The sequence below is a fragment of the Chinchilla lanigera genome, unplaced genomic scaffold (assembly GCF_000276665.1).
Source record: "Chinchilla lanigera isolate Chin_1 unplaced genomic scaffold, ChiLan1.0 scaffold00028, whole genome shotgun sequence".
Classification (NCBI taxonomy): Eukaryota; Metazoa; Chordata; class Mammalia; order Rodentia; family Chinchillidae; genus Chinchilla; species Chinchilla lanigera.
The window spans coordinates 7318651-7331776 of record NW_004955429.1 but is presented as its reverse complement, the minus strand read 5'-3'; the positions used below and the strand labels follow the sequence as shown (position 1 = coordinate 7331776).

The 13126-nt window shown below is 43.8% G+C and overlaps 1 long non-coding RNA gene across 2 annotated transcripts in view; it reads right to left on the bottom strand.

Moving 5' to 3' along the window:
• Positions 1-448: 448 nt before the first annotated feature.
• Positions 449-13126, bottom strand: part of LOC102020147 — a 39220-nt gene continuing 26542 nt past the window's right edge. For both annotated transcript variants that reach the window (XR_261322.2, XR_261321.2), the window contains exon 3: positions 449-964. This is a non-coding gene — a long non-coding RNA (uncharacterized LOC102020147). The remainder of the gene's footprint in view (positions 965-13126) is intronic.

The following is a 13126-nucleotide window of genomic DNA, read 5'->3' as shown; positions in this document are numbered from 1 at the left end:
ACAAATTTCAAAAAGTAGCAAGTACCACAAATATCACAAATTATTTTTTAAATAGTATTTTTTCTAACTAAGGGTCTTATACTAACACAACTCTGTAATACTTTTTGGCCCACAATTTTTGGTGGTATGCTCTCTGATGACATCCATTTGTAATATTTTCCTACTGAGAATGCCAAGATATTTCAGCCTTACCCTTAGCATGGTTGATTCAACAATATTATTTTATTACTGATTATTTAGAAAAATTTCTTCTAAAAAGTTAATTGCTATTAGTAGTATCTTGTAATTACTTTAACAAGGAATCGTACCATTGGGAAACATATACCTAGTCTGGTTTATCAAGCTGCCCAAGATGACAAAAAATACCATAAAGTCTAGAAAAAAATAGTTTCAAATTTATAAGTTCAGTAAGGCACTTTTTGGAAGCATATTTGCATATTCACTTTAGAAAAAACTAATGTTCTCATACTGGGAAGAAGGCACTTGGAAATAAAGTTCTGACACATTTCGAAGTTCCTAAATTAACTCATTACAGATTTTTTCCCACTGATCGATAAGTTACCTGTTTTATTGCAAGTAGAGCGCTGGTTGAGGTGGCAGCATGCCACTGGGCTGTCCCGTCCTGACCAGCAACCCATCTTCCCCCATCCCTCCCTCCCCTCTCTCCCAAAAGTCTACATCATCACCATTAGGCTCAGGTGGCCCCACACACCCACGTCAGAACTTCAGAAAAACTGAGAGAAAGGTTCTCCCTAGAGGATCCACAGTCCTCTGTGTGAGCTAGTGTTTCTTAAAAAATGAGAAATTGCTTTTGTGGAAAAGTTCTCCAGCTCGTGGACAGAAATCCCACGGGTGTTTATCTGGACAGAGGAATCTCTCGCTTCATTTCTCTTGCAGCCTAAGAGTGGCTAGTGGATAATTTTCTGTAGTTGTGGAACCGCTGCAAAATGCGTTAGAATTCCCACTGTAATTGAAACAGAAGGGTGAGACTGAATGATAAAGACAAACAAAAGGAGCAAATAACATCGTTACTTTATATGCTAGCTATGGCTTTTGCAGCACCTCTGGAGACAACCTGTCCTCCTATGGGAAAATAGAGTAACCCAGCTAAAAGACACAAAGACCTCTCAAAAAGAATGTTTATTATTCTTTTTGACTGCTCAGTATAGGAAGCTCTTTCTTGTATGTAACAATATTCTCACCTGCTGTGGTTTGGATAAGCTCCCCCAAAGGTGGATGTGTTAAAAGGTTTAGTCACCAGCCCCTGGCACTGTTAGGAGGAAGTGGACCCTACAAGAGGTGGGTCTTAGCGGGAGGCAGTTGGGTCATTGGGAGCGTGCCCTTGGCAGAGATGTTAGGATCTCAGCTCCCTCCTTATCCTCTTTCTTTCACAACCAACCATGTGCTTTGAATCTGTGTTTTTTTCCACACAGGCCCAAAAGCAATGGAGCCAACCAACCATGGGCTTACGCCTCCACAAATGTGAGCCAAAATAAACCTTTTCTCTTCCCAAGTTGATGATCATGAGGATTTGTTACCGTACTGGAAAGCAGTCTAACACCCCCAGATGGGTCTGAGATGTTGGCTGGCAGTGCCAGATGCTTGCTTTCCCAGGCTTCCTTGTAGCCAGCACACAGGCAGGTAGTCACCCAACCTTACCCACCTTGACCCCAAGCACAAGAAGCAAGAACAGTGGAGCATGCTTTTTCTCTGACATCTTCAGCCACCTTGTTTCAGGAATGTGTCTTTTGGCCCAAAACTCTCTGCCAAGTCAGAGTCTCCCAGAAGCAGTCTGGGATCTAGGCTTTGAAGACCCGTTGTTTATTTGGAACACTAGCTTAGGAAGTACTGATCAGGAAGTTAGGGAGCTGTAGTATATCTTATCCAAAGGGTCACTCCTGTGAGCATCTGAGCTTTGGTCCCACTGGGGTCCCTAGGAAATGGATTAGAGCAAGACCCAGGGTTACCCCACTGAGAGAAGGGATGGAAACGATGCCTCAGAGCTGGTCTGGGGAAAAACCCAGTCCTGCTACCACAGAACTCCAAGTGTAGCAGTTTCATGATGGTCTTACCTGCACCTGAGAAATCTAGACTCCTAGCCCATGTCATGGACTAAATCTACATGTCCCCTCCCCCAGTCCTGAATCAAAGCCCTGACTCCAGTGTGGCTATATGTGAAGTAAAGAAGTAATTCTGGTAAATCAAGTCCTAAAAGTGGACCCTGATCCATCCAGTGTCCTTATGGAAGAGCCACCAAAAAGCCCACAAGGGGAGGTCATCTGAGGCCACAGGAAAAAGATGGCCATCTAGAAGCCAGGAAGAGAGCCCCTCAGTGGAAATCACATCCTCCAGAACCTTGATCTTGGACTTCCACCCCCGAGGACTCTGAAAAAAGTAAGTTGCCCAGGCCATGGTATTTTTTTATTGCCACCTGAACTGACAAATATGTCCTCTGCTCCCCTTTGTCCTGAGAGCACCGCCACTCAAGCCTGTGCCACTTCAGGTAGGTGGCACACTGTCTGAGGCAGCCACTGGGTGAAGAATCATGACGACTTTCAGAAACCCTAACTGAGGAAGGGGCTGTGAGTACCCAGGGGCTACGGGTAAGACCATCAAGAAACTGCTACACTGAGAGTTCTGTGGCAGCAGGACTGGGTTTTTCACCAGACCAGCTCTGAGGCATCATTTCCATCCCTTCTCCGGGATGCCCAGCCTCATGCCAGGTGCTGGCTCTCCAGGATTCAGCAAACCACTTTCTCATTAATCCCTCTTTGTTTCTGTTGCTTGCAACTAGAAATACCCGCTGTGCACTCCAAGTTAGATCTTTATCAGTTTCCTCTGTATCTTGCCATCCAAAACTGCAACAGCAAAGATAACTATTTTATCTGAAACAAGGCAAATTCACAGATGGCCCTGAAGGGACCTCCCCCCGCCCTGCAAAATGAGTTTAAGGCATCTACCTCAAATATGTATCAAATAACCTTAACATTTTATCATGTAACCCAGCGCTTCTGTTGCTAGCACATCTGTGGTTTAAAAAAGATTGGATAAGAGCTAAAAGATGAATACACAATAATTTTTCAAAAGGATTATGAATAATAGCCAAAAAATTACACACAAATCAAAGGTCCAAAACCAAAGTATTTAAATTAATTATAATATATGTATAGTAGAATACTTTGCAGCTATTAAAATGACATTATATAAGTATGTTTTTAATATGAAAAAATGTTCAATAAAAGAGCAATTTGCAGAACAGTATAATTAGTGGGATCCCATTTTTGGGAGAAAAAAATATATACACATCTTAAGAAAATGTAAACAGAATACACACTAATATATTAATGAAGTTATACTTGGGGAGAAGAACAAAGGTAATTTTTGTTTTCACCTTACAGTTAAATGTATGTATAACAGTTCAATCAGAAGCATTAGTTACTTTCCAAATTTTTACATCAAAGTAATACCTACTCCTCTTCATTTGCAAAGATGTTCTAGAGTAAGAAAGTGACTATCACTAAAAATTGTACAAATGTACTTAAGGAAATCTTCCATAGAAAAGATATATGAAGATTGTATTAATCAGCTTTCCCATTGCTGGACAGGGTACTTGACACCCACAACTTAAAGAAAGGTTTAACCTGGCTCAGAATTTCAGATGATTCAGTCCATGGTCAGCTGGCCCAAAGGTAAGAACATCTTGGTGGAAGGGGTTAGCCAAGCAAGGTTGCTTAGATTATGGTGGTCAGAAAGTAGAGCAGGGAAACAGCACCAGAGAGGAAAGAGTGAGGGATCAGATACAGTACCCAAGGTCAACCTCTATGTCCCATCCAGACAGACCCTGAAGTGTGCTTTACTATTCCCTGAGGAAGTGTCCATGCCAATCAAGTTGACACTATTAAGCTTAACCACCACAAAGATCTTCAAGACAAGTAAGCATATAATTTAACAATGCATTACTAAAATTTCTTTGATTAATATCAGCAGGCATAAAAATAGTATAGAGATTATGCAGGAACAATTAGCTATCAAGTGTGACTCAATATGGGAATTCATTCAGTGCTAAAATACAAATCAAAAACTGTCTTCAGCATCAGTTGAATTAAGATGTTCTGGAATAAAACCAGACCATGAGATCAAAAAGTCCTGGCCAAAAAAATAGTCACTGGATTATATACAAATATTAATAAAAGTGGTAGATATTACTGATATTGTAACTGCTGCTATCAGAACACATTCAGATCCTAAGGAGACAAATAAATAAGTAGCTCTGCCAGAAAAATTAAAGCAAACATGTAAAATACTGCTAAATTATGTTCTGTTGCCCTGGCAACTCCAAGGCATTGAGAAGTAAGTTATTTGATACTTTATGGAACTTGGAATTTATCGTGGGTTACTAATAATTCTTGAATCATTCTTCGCATTTACTTGTCATATGATCAAAAGATTTTTTGACTTTATAGTCATGTATTTAGCTCCTAGTGAGGTAGAAACCAGACTGCTCCTCACCATTCTTTACCCCCTTGCACCTCCCTAATGAGCTCAGATTTGGATTGGGTATGGAGTCTCTGCATACATAGCCTGCACTCTCCTCTCTTCTCCACTTTGTTCAGCCCTGGGAGACTGACCTCCACGGACTACACCATAGACTCCTGCGACCATGAGCTTCCAGTAGGGACTGGCCGATGGGGAGCCCCTACAGGAGAAGGTAGGTACTTCCTCTCCACTGAAGATTTGAAGAGATTCAGCCAAGGTTGCACCCACTCTAAAGTGGTGACAGACCTTCCTGGTTGAGGTCAGTTGGGATTCCAAAGAAAGAAACCAGAAATACTGGAGTGATCAGTCCATAGTATTTATCAAGGGAATTTGCACCATGCCATAGTGTCCTCACAGTGGACAGCAGGAGAAGGATGTTCTACCTACATGTCCAGGTGTGGAGTTTCTATGAGGATTTAAGGAATTTGGCTCAGGGGCAGGACTAGTTTCTGTGAGTGTTTTGGCAACAACCTAGATACCTTTATTAGCACCAAGAATGTTCAAGGTCCTGGCTTGGGTTCAAGTCCTCGGGTTCAAGTCTTCTGGAGAAAACCTGCAGCTGGCTGCTCATAGAAAGACAGCAGACCACAGACCAGGATAGCTATTCCCTGGCTCTCTCTTGTAGGCTGTCTGTGTCTCTCAGCCTAAGGGGCTGCGACCAGAAGCAGCCTCTCCACAGAGGTCTGACCCACTTAGAACATCAATCTAAGTTCTGGAAACTACTCACCCAGCCACCTTCAACCTAGGGACACTAAGGCTGTGCAGGCACTAATAACAGGGTACTGCAATCCTGTGTGAATCTCTGCATGCCTCCCATCTGTAAATAGCCACTGTATTCATCTCTCTTCAGATTACTGAATTGAGTATGTCATCTCTTTCCCAGAGGGACCCCTGATCAACCTGTATGTCTTGGGGAAAGCTGGCCCTGCTTCAGAAACTCACCATGGCTTGTTTAAGGCAATCAGCAAATTCCATTCTGTTGACTAAGGAGGGGGCAGAAGCCACAGGTCCAGGGTGGGTGCAGTCGCTCAGTGACAGTTATTGGCCCCGCCGACCTGGTAACCCATGGCACTTGTCCACATGAGGGAGGTTTGTCTCTTGCTCAGTCACAGAACATGAGCTGGGAGGGGTCTCCCCAGAGCCATCAGAGCCTGGCTGCTTTCACCCAGGGTCACCAGCATGCCTGCGTGCTCAGTGCAGTGGGAGGAGCAGGTGCAGGCAGGCACCAGGCCCAGAAGTCAGGTATGTGCCTTCCACCAACATTCCCCAGGGCCGGAACTGAGCCAGAGGCCAAGCCCGGCCACAGGAGGCTGGGAAATGCAGTGTACCTGTGTGGCCGGGAAGCAAAGGCAGCAAGTGGATGAACCCCGAGCCGGTCTCTAACTCATTCTCCAGCAAGGGGAGGCTGTATCTGCCAGAACACACCCGGCAATGTGTACAGAAGCTGAACTACAGTGGCTTAATGAAGAAGGGATTTGTTTGTTTTCATGCAGCAAGGAATCTGGGAGTTGACAATCCAGGGCGGGCAAAAAAAAAAAAAAAAATGCCCTCTCCTCCCTTCCTTCTCCTAGTCCTTGAAGCATGACATTTATGTGTTTCGGGTGCAAGACGGCTAACGGGGCTCCCTTAAACAACACCAGATTCACCAGTGTCAGCTGACCCCAAAGCCCACCATACCTCTAGTGACACGAACCAACAAGTGTCGTTATTGCTTAAGATCATTTGAGCCAGAGTCTATTCCTTGTAGAAAAAAACTTCCTAACTAATCAAACCAGATTCTTGGATCCTTCAGCCCAATACATACCCTACTAATGCATTTGACAGCATTTATCTCGTTAGACCCACATATGAGAATAAAATTAACATGAGCTGATATAACACGGCAGACAACTTTAAGCAGGAAAACTTGTATTTTTTAAAAAGAAAAATTAAAGTGAAATCACACAATTAAATGTCATTGTCAAGCATGTTCTCCCCCCATTATCCTCAAAGTTTGGAAGGCCTGTAAATAGATTAAAAATTTTGGTATTAATTATTCCCACTGGTTCTGTAGTCATGCACTAAAGTGCTGCATTTTTAAGTTTCAATAATTGGACTCCAGAGACTCGCAGAGAGAAGAACATACGCTAAGATGTCATCTCCTGTTCTCAACATGTGACTGTCAGTATCTTCAAACTCAATAATGCTTCTAAAAGCTATGTATGAGCTACTGCAAGGCTTTAAAATCCTTAGCTTGACATTTATAGCTGTCCTAGCCAGCAAGAGTTAATTTTAGCTGGGTTCCACTTACTGTTTCATGCTTGGCCTCTGGGCTCTTTGGAACACTGCGAAATATTGTGGTACACACACACACACACACACACACACACACACACACACCTCCCATGATCCATACCCTGAGTCAGCTTCTCTTTGGCAGGAGCTGTGTATCACAGATTCAGGGGGGAGCAGTGCTGTAGACCAAGCCCGAAGTCTCTGTCTGATCATCCCAATCAATGCCACACAGGAAAGGAAAGTCCCCAGATGCACGGCTAGGTTGGCCCAGGTGTGCAGGTAAACCTCTCTCTCCAGGCTTCCCTGGCCCAGCCCCTTTTAAACTGTCACTTCCCTGGTGATAAAGCTGCCTGGCTGTGTCTCCTCTGGAGCAGAGATGCCACGCCCAGCTATATCAGCCTCCAAAACCTCACTTAAGCCTTTGGTGGAGGGAAAATTTTGTTGTGTGAACTCAGGTGACCACTGTTGAAGGAGAGCTTTTTCTTAGAGAGGGATCCTTGAACTAATAATGATCACTGCATTGAAGGAAGCTGGTCTGCCGCCAGAGCTTCATTCGTTACCACACAGCAGGGAGGAGGCAGGATTTCTCTCTGAAACCCAGGGGAGAAACCCTCCTGAAATGACCTGCTGGGCTCCTGCCATGTGTGTTTGCTCTTCTGTAAGATTTTCCACGCTACAAGTTTGTTCTCCCTCTCTCTCTCTCTCTCTCTCTCTCTCTCAGTCAAAAACTACAGTGTGCTAAAATGTTTTTAATTATTATTTTAAAAGACACAAAGACATGTTGCCATTCATCTCCCTCAAAATCCTTCTCCTCACTCTAAACACACTGATCCCATCCTTCTTGCCACTTTCCGAAGCAGCTCCGGAAGTCCACGTTCGTGAGTGTCTACTTGCACTATCCTAACTATTTTGATGTCCTTAATTAATCCTTAATTCAAAATGTCTATCTATCATGGTCATTTTGATTTGGGCGAGAACCACAGTTGTGTGGTGCCAGATGCAGTACATAGGATGAGCGCATATGGCGATGTTTTCCCAAGCCCGCCTTTCTGTTGGATGGTACTCAGCAACAGCAGTCATCATGTCTTTTACCCCTCCTCATAACATCTCTAAAGGAAGCTTCCAGAAGTGCTTCAGAGAGTGGCAAGAATGATGGAATGAGTCTGTCCGAAGTAAGGGGGAGTACTTTGAGGGGGATTAATGGCAACATGCCTTATACCGTAATAAAATTTTTAAATTTAAACATCTGCCATATTTTTATCACCCTATATGTGAAATATTTATATATATGGATATACATATATAGTATGTCCATAAGTAGTCACTATATGTACATACTATCCATAAATAATTACTATATGTGTATACTATATGTGCAGATACATGTTATACATTTGTAATACATAGGACATACACTCATATAACAGTATTATCTCTATATATCTGAGATAACATTATATATACTGTATCTAATATTATATACATCATGTACATATCAGAGAGAGAAAATGAAAGTGTTATTTATGTACGTCCTATGTCACACACATAACAACTTGTAGACTTGATTTGCCTGTAATGTAAAACAAAATGTTTTAATCTTTTAAAATATGCATTGAAAAACAGGTTAACGAATACAGCCCAGTGAATGCAATCCTTGTCCCAACCTCCCTTGCGAAGACTTCCAGACATAGCACGACAGCACCCCGTCCTCAGGGGTCACAGGATAAACTAAGGCACAGGACGGCTGGGGCTCAGAAGGAATAAACCACCACCCTTCACGTCTTAAAGACTAAAGAAGTTTCCCACTTTCTACTCTGTTTCTTCAATATAAATGAAGGAAGTTTTGCTCAAAGAGGTGGAAATGCGTGGTCCTGCAGCTCTGCTGCCTCCGCCCCGTGCATGGCTGTGAGACACCTTCAGCTTCGGTTTCCTCTCCCGCCTCCCAAGCCAGCACCAGGGCAGGCGCATCCGTGTCCGCGTGGCTACTCCCAGCCCTGCTGGCTTCTCCTGTCTCTCCTGGAGTCCTCTGTGGGAAACACTTGCCATTTCTCATCATACCAAAGAGCTGGCTTGACTGCAGTTCTCACTCTTTTAGCTGCTGTGCCAATACTTCAAAACATTCAGTCAGTTAAATCAATTCAGTCCAAAATTGTCACAATGTTTGGCATTGTGTTGACACAGCCCATGGCACTGGGGGAAATACAGCTCATTAAGTTCTTAGTGATTCTGTACGGAGTGGAGCTGCACACGGTAACAGCTACAGATGTAACTGGACCACCACGACAAAGGGAGAAAGTGAATGAATACTGGAGCACCTGGCAGGGCCAGCGCCACTCCTGGGTTTACGCACCTCTCAGCCCGTTAGATCTCATCTGAACCCAAGCGCTGTGTGCTGCCTGACCCTGGCAGTTGTATTTAAAGTGTAGTCTATGATGGAGCTCCCATTCACACTCATGTTCAAAAGATGCTATGAAAAACATAAGCTTGACAATCGGGTTTCACTTAGTGTTTTAACTTCCTTTGCACTGCACTTGGTCTTGCTGCAAACTAACACGGCTTTGGATTGGAATGCAGTGGATTTCGGGGAGGGTCAGAAAGAGGCAGAGGAGCGGCTAGGGTAGGCCAGATGGTAGAGCGCAGAGCCCTCCCTGGGTTGATCCCCAAAGCAGAGAGAGAGAGAGAGAGAGTGGGAGAGAGAACTGGTTGAGGAAGAGAGCAGGAGGAGGACAGGGAGGCTGGAAAAGCTACAAACTAAAGGACAGTATCTACAGAATGTACATTTAAACTGGGCATGGTGGTACATGCCTCTAATCCCAGCACTCAGAAGGCTGAGGCAGGAGGGCTACTATGAGTTCGAGGCTAGCTTACGCTACACAGAGAGTTTAAGGCCAGCCTGCACTACATAGCAATACCCCGTCTCAGAAAGAACAAAAATAAGAAAAGTGCACATTCAATACAGCACTGTCTGAACATATACTGTGTGCAGTTACAAGGCTGACCAGGTGATAAGCCAGGCGTGGTGGCACACACCTGTGATCCCAGTGACTGGTAGACTGAGGCAGCAGGATCACAAGTGTGAGGCCAGTCTGGGCAACTCAAATGAAAAATAAAAAGTGCTGGTGATGTAGCTCATTGTAAAGGTTCTGGACCCAATCTCCAATTGCAGGGGGAGAGGAAAGGGGAAGCGGGGAGAGGAGAAAGAGGAGGGACAGGGACAGGGAGAGGGTGAGGGAGAGGGACAGGGAGAAGGACAAGAGAAAATATTCAGGAGGCCAGAAGGAGATGCTGGCTTTGCTAACAAGTAGCCCGGAGTGTTAATGAGGCATTTAGCCGAGGAGCTGGCTTGCAGTACTCAGCAATGACAATGTCCCCAGGCAACGAACTAAGGCAAAAGAAGGCCTGAGGCAGCCAGGAACAGAGAGCAAACAGAGAAAGCCTCAGAAAGAGCGATAGAGGCCATCAGTGTGATAGACACAGGGCTTCTAGTTTAAATGAACTCTTCTACTTTACTCTGAACACGTCTGTCTCCAAATGAACTAGGAAACAGCCACACGGTCTCTACCTGCTTGTGTCCCACCCTGCACCAAGAGGACGTCTGCGCTGAGTCACCCTGGCCACTTGGGAGGAAGAGCAAGAGGCAGGAAGCCTTCCTCAACAGCAGGAAACGACCTGTCCTAGACATGCAGAGAAACACTGGCCAGGCCAGGGAGTCAGATTCCCCACAGTGACAGCAGCATCGCAGATCCCAATTTCTGCCTTGGCATACTTCAGTTCTCTCCTTCAACTCACTGGTGATCTACAATAGATCATAGATGTATTGCATAGATCTCGTATCTGCATAGATCTCGTACACACACAAAACATAAGTCAAGGAAGTGAGCCTCTTTCTGGTTTTTATTTTTTGAAATTAAGAATTTGTATTTTGCACACTTTTTTTTTTGAGACAGGGTCTCACTATGCAGTTCTGGCTGGCTTCAAACTCACAGCAATTCTCCTGCCTCAGCTTCCTGAGTGCTGCTGGGATTACAGGTGTGCACCACCACACCTGGCCTTTTTTTTTTCCTTTGAAGAACACAGATGTTCTCTTTAAAGAATCAAATGTTAAAAGCCTACTTGAAAATATTAAGTTATTAGTCCTGGAAGTTTCAATTAAAAGTAAACCCTATTTGTTTTCTTTTGCCATTATAATTTTGGACTTCTCTGTAACAGCATGCATTAGCAATAAGTAAAGGAACACCTGAACAAGATTTCTCCCACTGCACCAACAACTGTATATGTGTGTAAATGTGTGCACACGTGTGTGCATGTGTGAGAGGGGTATATTTCCTTTCTACCCTCATTTCTTTCCTTTTTCTCTCCTTTCTATTTTTCCTCACAATAATTGCATAAATGCTTGCTAATGGCTTAATACCCCACCTTAGGAATTTCAAAGAATGCTTCATGAAATACCTATTAAAATGTGCCAGGCACAGCCAGACATTGTAACACACACCTATAATCTAGTACTTGGGAAGCCGAGGCAGGAGGACTGGTGTAAGTTTAAGGCCAGCCTGGGCTACACAGTGAGACCTTGCCTAAAAAAAAAAAAAAATCATAAATTTAAAAGGTAATACAGAAGTATATTCAGAATAAGAAAAGAAATTACAACAAATAACACATCTTTAAAAGTTGACCAATGCCACAAACAGCACAAAATGCAGGAAAATGGCACGATCTGTTGGGTAAGTGCCCCACCACTGAGACGCCTTCCTACAACTGGCTTCTGGCTCTCCCGGCTCTCCTGCCCCCCTCCCTCCTTACTGCATCAGGACCCGGGACAGGTCAGGCACCATCTGCTGGCTTCTCCGGCCCCTTTCGCCACAGCAGGCCCACAGAGCGTTGCTCCTGTGGACAGCCACCCACAGCCATCTACTCAGAGCCCGAGCCCCAGGCACTGGCCAAGGTCAACCTCCCCAACCCCACGCTGTGTACACAGTGTCCTCAGAGGATTCTGCATAGGACCCGGGAGAAGCGCACATCTCTGAAAAGCTACGGAGTGAGGGGCTGGTCTCAGAATTGAGAGAAGTTGAAAAAATCCAGCGGGCGGTCCTGGAGAGAGAAATGACAGGCCAGCTCCAGCCAACCAGGGGCAGAGAAAGCAAACCAAACATGGCCCCCAAACCAAAAGTCACCAGAGAACATACTCCAAATTCCAGGCACAGGTTTGTCAAGGAGCTGCTTCGCACAAGGTAACTCTAGCTGGTTCCACCCCGAATGAGAAGCAGAACTATTTATTTATTTAAGGGTGGTGAACAGCTCTCCCAAGCATGGCCAGCAAAGCTAGTGAGACTACATATACACCATCTTCCAATAATTTAAAAACTTTAAAGTTCTAGCTACTGGAAAAAAATGTAAATGTTGAAATCACACAGCTTTAGATGACAGCCCAGGGTCTGCTAGTTGCTAGCTATATGGCTCCAAATAAGGTGCCACTTAGTTGCTGGCAAGCTTAGTTTGCTCACCTATAAAATGGGTTTTAAACTATTTACTCAGCCAGGTGTGATGGTGTACACCTGTAATCCAGCACTTAGGAGGCTGAGGCAGGAGGACTGCAGTGAATTCAAAGCCAGCCTGAACCACAAAGCAAGAACTTGTCTCAAAAAAAAAGTTTCCTAAATAGGACTGATTTTCACTTTACTGAATTCATTTATTCTAACAGTTTATGTCTGGCATAAAAACAGACATAAAGACAATCAGAACAGGATAAACAGCCCAGAAATAAATTTACACATTTATGGTAAATTGATCTTGGACAAAAATACAGAACACACATAGACAGAAATAGATTGGTAAAATGAAACACCCACATGTAAAAGAATAAATGTGGGCCTTTCATCTCACACTATATATAAAAATCAACTCAAAATGGATCAAAGACTTAAATACAAGACCTAACACCATAAAACTACTAGAAGAAAATATCAGGGAAAAGCTCCAGGACATTGGTCTGGCAGTGATTTTCTTTCCATATGACCTCAAAACCACAGGCAACAAAAGCAAAAATAGACAAATGGGCTTGCATTAAACTAAAAAGCCTCGGGGCCAGGGATTTAGCTCAGCGGCACAGCGCCTGCCTGGCAAGCGCAAGGTCATGAGTTCAATTCCCGGTACCAGAAAAATAAATAAATAAATAAATAAACTAAAAAACCTCTAAACAGCAAAGAAAATAATCTTCACCAAGTAACAAGACAACCTATGGGATGAGAGAACTATTTGTAAACCATACATATGATAAGGTGTTACTAACAAAAATATATAAGGAACTCAACTCAATAGA